Consider the following 12,006-nt stretch of genomic DNA (forward strand, 5'->3'; position numbering starts at 1 on the left):
TATCTATCTATCTATCTATCTATCTATCTATCTATCTATCTATCTATCATCTATCTACTATCTATCTATCTATCTATCTACTCTATCTATCTATCTATCTATCTATCTATCTGTCATCATTCTATGGTTTTCTATCTATCTATCTATCTATCTATCTATCTATCTATCTATCTATCTATCTACATCTATCGTTCTATCATTCTATCATTCTATCGTTCTATCGGTCTGTTATTCTCTGGCTATGGTTCTATCTATAATTCTATGGTTCTCATCTGGGTTTGTTCCGGTGTGGGTGGCAGGTGTGTTTTTCTGTTGGCGATCAATGTGATGGGGCAGCGGATGGATTCTATATCCAGTGCTGCACGGTTATAGCTCTGGCTGTGGTGATGTACAGACCTGCGGAGGAAAGCCATCGCTGAGATCTGGCCCAATACTGCTGCTTCCTGGCGCTGCATGATCACCAGTTCCAGTACTTTCATCTGCATTGGAATTCCACCGGCTGCTTGCAAAGGTGTGTTTGCTCTGGGCCTTTAAACATCTTACTTTATGTCTCGGTTTCTTTTAGTCGATTCCCATTCAGTATTGATGCAGAATCTCAAGGGTGTTAAAATAGTCTTAAGGAATTATGAACAAGTGATTAAAATCTTTTTAAATGAAAAACATTAAAATATGACTTCTTAAGCCACTGTGTGGGTCTCTAATTAAAGCTTCTGTCCCTGGAACAATAATGAAGCGTCTTTGAATTGTTTTATTGGGGCATTTGAGGTTCGATCTGCAAAATATGATATGTGATTAGTAAGATTAATTGTTCAGCATATCATGTATTTTAATTTGATTAAAAATATTGACGACAGCCCTAATTGTTATTCATATCATATTTATTTACTTTACATTACAATTCCAATTAGCCTCTCCCTGGTAAGAATCTCAATAAATCTTTACAAATAATTTTTTACAATATAGTATATATATATTTTTAGAAATGTTTACATTTTAAAAAAAAATATTTAAATGCGCTTGTTTTTGAGTTTTTGTAACACTTCATAAAACATCATCTTAGTGACCATCCAAAATCAGAATTTTTACGTTCATAATCAGTGTACCAAAACCTTTACTGGCTGTCCACTCAATGTGTCCAGCTTTCTGTGAAACCATAACATCTGTATGTTTTGTAATGAATTTTGGTCATTTTTCCCAGTGTGATCTAGAACCTACTGAACTTCTCTCTTTCTAGAGTAGGATATCCCTGGAGGTTTCCTGGCTCCATGATGGATTCTGACGTCATTAAATGGCTTTACCTTCCTGATTTCCACACCTCAGACCAGCTCCATGGTTCCTCGTCTGTGAGTGATACCTCAGAAATATTCAGGCATTGATGCTTATACTGTACTGTGTTGCCAGTTTAACATTCGAGTTTGTGCTGCTCATGCAGAGCACTTCGTGAACATGAAACAAGCAGTCAAAACTAAATCAATCCGCTTAGACTTGGGAGAGTCAGACTTTTGACCATCACCATAAGATGCTGGTCCATTTCAGTCTAGTTTAGTCTCGACCCACTGCAAACTGACCGGCCACATTTCTATTTATTAACGTGAAGGTTTAGGGGGCGGGTAAATATGGAAATTGATGACAACCGCAGTAACAGACCGCCATGAATTATACAGTGTTTGTTGGTGATTGACAACACCAAAGAACAATGCAAAAATACCATCAGCCTCCTCCATACTGACCCTTGACTGGTTTTCTTCTCTGCTCTGCTTCTTGTGTTTGTCTGCTTGTAGATGACTTCATGCTGCTGCTGTGTGCGTCGCTGCAGAGGCAGGTGTTTGAAGATGAAAACAAAGCTGCCGTTCGTCTGATGGCGGGAGATAACGTGGAGTGGAGATCTGCCGAGACCTGGACGCGCGTCCTTCAGCGTTCACAACCCCGTCACCAGACTTATTCACTGCAGGTAACCAACAACGACGTCCTTAACTTACAGCTCATGCTTCACACTGATATCCATCAAGAACTGCAGATGTTTAGCAGGTTAAAAACGTGTGGAAAAACTAAAAGCGATTATTAATGTTTCAGTGGAGCAGTGGTAAAAGCTTGAAGCGCGTCTGATATTCAAAGCCAGTTAGATATAATAATTTTATAATATTAGTAAATTTATAATCAGCAACAACAACAACAACTAGTATTATATTATTATTATGTATTTTATAAAACGGATAGTTCCGGTCCTTGATTCTGATTGGTTTGAGCCATGTTCGAAGCTGTTGTAATTACACTACAAACATACACCTTTTATTTACTTCTATGTGTTGCTCGGCAACCACATAGAACCACAACTGTTTTCTGAGGAACTATCCGTTTTATAATACTGTTTTTATGTTGTATCATTACACTTTATTTGCTCTGTTTTTATTCTGTGGAACCTTACTATGTATATGGAATAACCGTTCATAAAAGCATTATTTTAAAAGTATAAAATGTAATAATAAAAATGGGATTAATAATAAAAAAATGGTGGATTAATTAGTTATTTTTTAACTGAGGATTCTGCCTTAAACGCGTCGTGCACATACAGACAACCCTTAGCTGTTATTAGAATTCACTGTCAACCAGGGCTTCACGGGCTTATTGCCTTAATATTTATTTGTTTTAGGTAGGCCTGGCTGTATTTGTTTTTACCAAATAATCAAATGCAAACTTAAACAATGCATTATTTCTCTTTCAGGACAACAAAAAAAAGAATAATAAACAGATTAAATAAATAAATATAAAAAAAGTACACATGATACAGTAAATTACAGTCATGCAGAGTAGGTAAATGACTATTGTCATCAGGATGTTACTTTACGTGCAATTAATTCAAATGCAACCTTGACATAGAAAATTTCTCCTTTACACAGAATGAAAAATAAAGGAGAAATAAAATTAAATTAATAAAATCAATACATAATATAAATTTCAGATCATTTAACTAGAATGAATCAAAATGCAACTTGGCAATTTTTAACAATGATAAATAACGTAAAATAAAGTTTGTAAATACTTATGATAATGTTTTATTTTAACTAATTCAATTGGAACTTGGCAAAAATTAAAATGTGTCTCTTTACGACAGAGAGGCAAAAATAAATCAAGTCTGAAAAGAGAAGAAAAAAATAAATATACTATATATGAATCTTGTATGTATGTAGTATGACTGTCTATATAATATAGATATATATATATATTTAATCATATATATATATATATATATATATATATATATATATATATATATATAGTATAATATAATATATAGATTAATATAATTATATATAGTGCTTTTAAGCGAATTAAAAAATAATTAAGTTATCACACCAATTTAACATTACTCAATCCCAACGTTACATTAAAGTCGTTTAAATATACTTTTATATACTGCCAATAATTCCAACAGTGCAATCTTCAAATGCAATGTAGAAACAACATAAAGACAGTATATTTTTCCATGTTCTGTTTACATGGCATCTTTTTCCCCTTAACATTTAAACCAATTGACTACAGCCATTCAACATTACAGTATAAAACTGAGAGCTATCACTTTAAACATTTATTAATATTTATATATTAGACTATTGAGTGTTTTTCCCCCCAGATATTTTTTCAGCACATTTCTATGAAATATTGTCCCTGCACTTGTTGCTGTCAGTGTGAACGTCTGTGTTTTCTGACCGGACTGACGGTTGAGGAGGAAGTTTATTCAGGGTCTTTGCATGTCAGTCACTCTACTGTAAGTGATCCCTCTTTCACCCTCACTTTCCAAGAATTTCCATGGATCACATTGCAGAAAGAATGGGAAAAATCCATAAAGCACCATCATATGCTCTCTTTCTTCTCTCTGTCTGAGCTCTAACCCAATAAGTAGCTTTTAAGTATGGACTGATCTTTTTTCTAGACAAGGGTGATTGATTTTTTAGGGGAGGGCGAGCTGCTTGATTGTTGTGGTCCATCAATGGCAATACATCTCACGCTTTTCATCAGGAGGCTCTTAGCACAGGCCCTGTGGCTAAAACACAGCGTCCAGCGTCCTGCAAACAGGCCGTGAAGCCAGGAGGATGTACTTATAACCTTTGGAGCGGCGGGTCTAAAGTTCATGTTCAAAGCGATTGTGTGAGCTTTTAGCATGGCAAAGAAAATGAGCACCGCGTCCATAGTTCAATGTGAAGGAATTGCTCCGGGTATCGATCCACTCATTATAATTATGCTGGGCAGGATGTCTGATACTATATAGGAACATGAAGCAACATTCTACAAATAAATTCTTGGCTGCCTTCCCCGTTTGCAAAATACCTTACACTGTGCACTTAAAAAACAAGTTTGGTCCAAGTTACCCTCTCACATTAATTTTATTCATTATGTTTTAAATTATTTTATTTCTGTTCCATTTTTTCAACCATCAATCGTAGATTATTAGTGGACAGTGAGCACTGTAACCACATAAAACGTATGAGTCTATTTATATTTATACACAAAATATTAATATAAAAAAGCCTTTTATTTTATTGTTTTACTTTTATTTTATATGTCATATAATCATCATATAATTTTTTTATTATTAAGAGTGAGGAACCAGTGTAATGTTGTACTGTTAAAATAAATCCCAAAATTGTTTTTATATTCTTTTAAAAAATTTTTAGTTCCTATTTTATTTTCAAACCATATGTGCAGAGAATTACTTGTTGCTGCTACCGTCAGCACATTGTCTTAGACTTATTCATTACATTTAAATTACAATTTTATTTTATTGGCTCTTTATAATGTCAGTAAATTATGCTCTGAAATAATGTTTTAATGTACCACTTAAATAGAACCGTGTAAATTTTTACTGTTAAAATACTTTTTTTCTCTGCTCGTATAATAATGCACCACAACATTTTGTTATGTTTTACATTATTGTTTATTTTTATATTTGTCTGTCCCAGTTAACTAGTAAGGATTTAACCCTGTGGTTAATGCGGGTTCTGTTTGACCCGTTGAATCAGCCGTAGTTCAAGCCAGGGGTTGCCAGACCTGCTGGTTTTCATTATTTCTAATGCACCTCCCATCACAAAATAGCAAAGAGCTGGTGCGCGTTGTTACTTCTATAAAGAAACAAATCTCAACTTTCAAATCCTGTACATTTTATTACAAAATTCAAACAATATAATGCCATTTTTGGCACTCTTTAAACAGTTGATGTGAGAGATCGCTGTTGCGGCTTCCAGTTAAAGCGGCCCGGCACGCGAGACTTATTCCACTTTAATACAATTACCTCTGCAAAATAAACATGAATGACACATCACGGAAGGTTATGGTGAAAGATAAGGTCCAACTTACTGAAACAATGTATCACATTCGCATGTATTCGATCAGTCAGCGTTTTCAACCCCAAGAAAGACGTCCCATATAAAACAGCTTGGGAACAAGCCATGTTACTTAAAGTTTGCTTTTATACCTTACACCAAAGACTGTTTTACCTCAGGAGAGTTATCCAGTGTGCACAGTTGCATTAATTAACTATAGAAAAAAAAAAAACTTTTAAGTATCTAGCTGTACATGATGGACCCGTTTTTATGTAAAACTTCATTGGGCAATTGAGTTGTATACAAGAGTTTTTACATTGAGTGGGAGTATTATTTCCAAAATAAACCGTATTTAATTAAAATAGCTTTGTTTGTTCTTTTAAAACCTCTAATATTCTGTACAAAATGAGAGGGATCCCTCTAGTTAAACAGGGGGTGTGATTTTTTTCTTAAGAAAAACTAAACTGTAGCTATCGTACGGCAGATATCCTTCTGAATATAATCGGTTATCGTTAATCGGCTGAGAAGTTTAGTATTGGCACATCCTATTAGTTGGATGGTCATTTAAACAAACGTCAGTTTAAACGTTACGCTCATGTTATGTTATTTCCTTCTCATCGGGTTCGTACCTAGGACATGCTGAAGGTGATCATGTTTCAGCCTACCTGTTCGTGGTTCGTCCTGGACCATCATCTTCCAGCAACGGCACGACTCGGATCAGCATGCTCCTCATGGGTTATCTGGTGGCTGTTTTTACGTCCTGCTCTTTGGTGGCGATCTCCTTCTTGCTCAAGCCACTTCAAGAATATCCTCCGTGTCCTGGGATGTTTCCTCATAGCTTACAATGTCTTTCGTCATCACAATGGAAGAACGTGTTTTTTTGCTGTGAGTATCTTTAAGATCCCTTAAAGAATTGCCATTATACACTTTTCAGCAACTTCTCAGGCAAATCATTAACATTTCTGTCTTAAATGTATTTAGTTAGTTATAAAAAAGAATCAAATAAAAATTTAAAAAAAAAAGAACATCTCAACATATTGTAGAATTTCTTTTTTAAATTACTTGTAGATATTAATACTATTACTTTAATTTTAATATATTTTTACTTTTAACTGTAGACGTGAATTTTACACTTTTTTTTTTTTACTATATATATTCTCCATTTAGTGTTTCATTACCATGAAGTTTTAAGAGTTATAAAGTTTTTGTATCAAGTGATAAAATTTGATAAACACACCACACACACACACACACCACAACCCACACACCACACACACACACACACACCACACACATATATATATATATATAATAATATATATATATATAATTATTTTTCTTTTGTTAAAAATGAATCATGCTTTAAATTTAATCTGCCATTTTTTTTTCCTCTCTATACTAGATACGACATATATCTAGGGATATATATATATATAATATATAATATTATCAGTTATATGATTTATTGTGGAACCGTATTAAACTATTAAGAATCTAATTAGGGTTTACTAGGGGTCGTGGTGTTGGCTCTGTTTGATGGAGGGCTAGTACATGCATGAAAATGAAAAAAATGAATAAAGCAATAACTTAAAAGCTGGGTACACTTCCATAAGAATTGTATTTTTTCTATATAATTCTCTTTTTTTTTTTTCACAGAGTGTTGGCCCGTGTGGTTATATCAGCATTTGTTGAACACTAGCTGCTGTTTGGTTCAGCTGCTCCGTCTTGCCCTGCACCATAAAAAAATCCATAGCTCTAGCAGCTAAAGACAGGTTGCTTTTGGCAAACATTCTGGTTTCTAAATCTATGTATTATTTTATCCAATCTTTGTGTGCACCGTATGTTTCTATGACCTGGTTGGCTTGCGCAACATGCACAACTTCAACTTATATAACTCGGTTTGAGACGCAACATTTGCATTATTCAAATCTCTGTGTTCCTGTGGTCTTCAAGGCATGGCTAGGGGGGATGTGAAGGTGCCGGAAGAAACGAGTGCTGGGATTACTCTGGGGACAGTAAGCTGCTTTACGTTCCTCCTGCGGCACGAGACGTTCTTCATGAGCCTACTACTTCCTGCATGTGGTGCAGACATGACGCGCCGGTGACAGATTCTCGTCAGTCGTCGGTATTTACATATACGTTATACACACAAGTTGTTAGATTTGTTTTAACATGTACGTTCTAAAAACAAACGACTTGGTGGAGATGTAAAGTCTTGATTTCTGTAGTAAAAAGTTCAAAATTGGGTGGGTGGTAAAAAAAGTGCATCTTGCAAAAAATGCACAAACACAAACTTCCTATAGTCCTAGAACAGGCTTCCCTACATTTTTACGCGGTATGGATTGAAGAACCCACTGTCGTCATTTACTATTTATAGTGGAGTATGTGTAAATATCAGTCCAGTTTCGTTTGCGTAGTTTCTTGTGCTGTCTAGTCGTGTGCTGTCAGAGCGAGCCATATGCTGTTTTCAGTCCAATAGCTTGTGAGCCGTGAGAGCTCCGTCTGCGAGGAGGAGGACTGAGGAATCCCATGGAGCAACTCGCAAACGAACCCGTGTGTGTGTGTTAGTATCCAACACACCCGTTTGATGGTTGTTGACTGCCTCTGTAGTAACCTCAAACCCATTGCACCCACGTCATCATTTTCTATATACGAACACCACCACCCCTCTAGCACCACCCTTAGCTCATGTCATGTAGTGTTATGTAAGAACGCTTAGTTTTTTTCACTAGCCGCTGTAGCATTGAAAACGCTTAAGATCAAGTAAAATGTACATGGCATTTTACCTAAATATGTGACCCGGAGCACAAAAAGCAGTCTTAACGAATCTGCTGGGTGTATATTTGTAGCCATAGCCAAAAACAAAAAACATAATCACATTTATAGGCGTCAAAATTATTTAGTTCTCTTTTATGCCAAAAATCATTAGGATATTAAGTAAAGATCATGTTCCATGCAAGATATTTTATGTAAATTTCCCACCGTTAAATATATAAAAAACACCCTACTTTTTGCACCACATACGTAATATTGCATTGCAAGGGACTTTAGTTGGGACAGACTTTAAAAAGTGATTTTCTCAGTATTTAGATTTTTTTTGACCCTCAGATTCCAGATTTTCAAAAATAGTTGCATCTATCTCAGCCCAATATTGTCCTCATAACGCAAACCATATCAGCACTTTATGGAAAGCGTATTTATTCAGCTTATAATGTATGAAAAATTGACCCTTATGACTGTTTTAGTGGTCCAGGGTCACATATGTTAATATTTATTTTCAATTGCATTAATATTTCATAATATTACTGTATTTATGATTAAGTAAATCATCAGCCTTGGTGAGCAGAAGAGACTTTTTACATTAAAATATCTTAACGACCCCAAACTTTAAAAAAAAAAGTTTTGTGTGTGTGTGTGTGTGTATTTTATTTGTGTATTTTATTATGTGATATGTGAATGTATAGTATTATCTGTTAGGATGTATTTTCTATGCCAGTGTCAGTAAAGATGAATTAATGTTAATACTAACTACAATTTGTATCATGCAATTTGTTTAAAAGAATCAGTAACGGACTACAATTTGTAACCCTGCTCTGCATAAAAACTTGCAGTTCTGAGAAGAAAAGTCAGAATTGTGGGATAAAAAGTTACAGTTACCTTTTTATTTTTTATTTAAAAATGAATAAATAAATAAACAGTTGCGAGAAGTAAAATCTTAATTCTGAGAAAAAAAATCAGTACTGTAAAGATAAAAAAGAGTCGCAATTAGCCTTTTGATATATTTTTTTATTCTGTCCGACAAAAGGAAAAAAAAAAAAAAAAAAAGAACTATTGCGAGATATAAGCTCACAGTTGTGAAAGAAAGTTTTTTTTTTTTTTTTTCGTGGCGGAAACGGGCTTTCATACAATACCGTGCGTACAGCCCGACTTTGTTTGTTTGTTTGTAACGCTCTGTAACACAAGAAGTGCACTTCAGGATGTTCAGAGCTCGTGCTGTATTTCACACGAACACCACAGTTATCTGTTCACGAGAGGGAGACAAGCAGCTGACCAAATGATTCCACTCGGTTTCTCTCTGCAGCTGTAAATGTTCCTTACATCATTTGGAGTTTTCCAGCAGAGGAGTGAATATTCATTCCACGAGCAGGAAAGTACCTAATAACACACTATAACCACGAAGACCCTTCACATCACACCCTTTAGATAGTTTCCTTCATTTCACCCTATCATAGCCTATTAATAGCGAGTAGGACTAGAAAGACAAAAGGCTGTGATGTGCAGAATATGGGACATTTGTCAACACTTTAAAGGTTTCTGACACGTTTTAATTCAACAGTGAAATGGAGCTGAAGTCAGTTTGAATCCATCGTGTTCTCAACTCATTTATATTGAAGTGAATGTTATAGCTAATATTTCATAAATATTGTTTTTCTTCAGTGTTGCAGCCAATTTTACCCATGTACTCAAGAATCAGTGCATGAAATCCAATGCAAATGTAGAATATCGCGTTTCTTTTATGCAGGCAGGTTGAATGCATTCAGTTACTTGATGTTTGATAGGCTACATGCATGCACATACATATGCAAAACTTCATATGTTAAGAAACGTCTTACTTAATTCACAGTATTTGATTTAATGAATTATTAAAAGTTACCCTAACTGTGAGCAACCTGACGGTGATGAGCAGCTCGTGCTCTCATGGGCATCCCCACATTTCATCTGAGAACAGTCGCAGTGATACTGATGCTCAGAGACACAGATCAGGCTTTTCGGAATGAGGCAATGCAGTGAATGAGGTGTGTGTGTGTGTGTGGGTGGGGGGGTGTGTTCACTACAGTGCCACTCGCTGCGATCCACACAGCATTCACATCACAGTCACACAGACCCTGAGAATGACGAACGCCGCTTAAGCGCTCGGACGAGTTCGGAATCATTCGGATTTACCATTTGGAGACAGTTTGGAGATCTGATTCATCGAGTCATGATGTCGGGCTCGTTTTGTCGAAGTTTGTACGCTTTCACCGGGGATCAGCACCAGCAGGGACTGAAGTTTGAGGCTGGAGAGCTGATCAGAATAACGCAAGCTCTGGACGGAGGCTGGTGGGAGGGAGAGAAGGACGGGGTCAAGGGATGGTTCCCCTCAGCCTACGTGCAGCTGGAGGTAAGACCTTCACCATCATCATCATCATCATCATCATCTCAGGTGTGCGCGTGTGTTCGTCATCGCGTCTGAACACCTACAGGTGACACATTTAGGTTATAAAAACCACGTGGGAACGTTGTTTTGAAATGAAATTATAAAGTTACAGAGTTTACACAAACTTTATTTCACCAAAAATATAACGTGATTTGAACGTTTATTCTAAGAACGTAAAACGTCCCGTTTTCTTGTGGTAATTAGTGTTATTTAAAGGTTACAAAAACCGTTTATTAGAAATGTCACAAGAATGTTGTTTTCTCTCAACATTGCAAAAACATTCAAGTTCAAATAATATCATAGTGTTGATCTCAGAACGTTACTCTAAACGTTTTAATATACTAATAAAGTAATCAGAACCTTCCATAAACATTGCTTTAAGAACGTTTTGTCATCACATTTAGTCAAAGTTGTCCGGCGTTCTGAGTCTGATATATCAGCCAGGTGATCAGACAATGGATTGTTTGTGTTCTAAATAGCTTTTATTTTGATAATCAAATTGTTCACCTGCTATAATAGACTAATGAATAAATGGTGACAAACACTGGATGAATGTTTAGTGAATAACAGTGTGTGTGTGTATGGATTGAAGTTTGAGTGTGAGTGACTGGTTGTAGTTGGAAATGTTATTGTGTGGTAGAGCTCAGAGAGAACGACACACACGGGTTGAACATGAGGTGAAATACAGAGGGAGACTCTACAAAACAGGCCTTGTTTCAGCACAGAGTCTCACTGATAACTATTGTTTGCCATCTCCGTCTGTGGGAGTTTGGTGCTTCTCATCTGAGATCCACTGTGAGAAACACTCTGAAGTTTTACATCTGGAACAAAACAGGCCTTGTTTCAGCCATCCTACAGCATTACTGTGGCCCTCAAGCATGTCTAATAAGTGTGGACAAGTGAAATAGTGGACGTTTTTTCTTCTTTAAAGAGAGCAGACACTCAGCGAATAGAACAATCGATGATATAGAAAACTTGTCCTTTTTACCAGGAGATTTTAGGGCTCCTGGGGTTAAAGTCGCTTGTATGAGTATGCTTTCCAGCATGCTCTACAAATTTCTTGCACAGTTTTAAGAATCGTCTGTTCAAAGAACACCGGACAGTGTTATTGCTTTTATCAAAATCGAGTTCTTATGCCATCGCGTATAGCTTTACTGGCATAAATAGTTGTATTTTTATTATTTCAGATTTTACCGACTTTCATATGGGATATGGTATTTTTTAAAACTCATTTTGTTGATTTTTTATTTGATGATTGATCTTCTGTTTTTATTGAAGTGTATACCTAAAAAATAAACAATCATTTTATAAAATGCCTAAATGGGATGTGCAAGAATCTTACTAAGGTTTTTTTGTTTTTTTTATGTCTAGCTATTAACAAATACTGACTCATGCTAACTGTTATGCCCCGTTAAAAACAAAGTTTGCACTAGGGTTGGTCGTTTAGAGATTCATGGTAAGTTTGGTCAAGAATTCATTAGTATTTTCCTG

General features: G+C 35.7%; 1 pseudogene; it reads left to right on the forward strand.

Moving 5' to 3' along the window:
• LOC109060107 overlaps positions 1-12,006 on the forward strand; it is a 95,700-nt pseudogene that overhangs the window by 57,512 nt on the left and 26,182 nt on the right.

The sequence above is a fragment of the Cyprinus carpio genome, chromosome B2 (assembly GCF_018340385.1).
Source record: "Cyprinus carpio isolate SPL01 chromosome B2, ASM1834038v1, whole genome shotgun sequence".
In the NCBI taxonomy this organism is placed as follows: domain Eukaryota; kingdom Metazoa; phylum Chordata; class Actinopteri; order Cypriniformes; family Cyprinidae; genus Cyprinus; species Cyprinus carpio.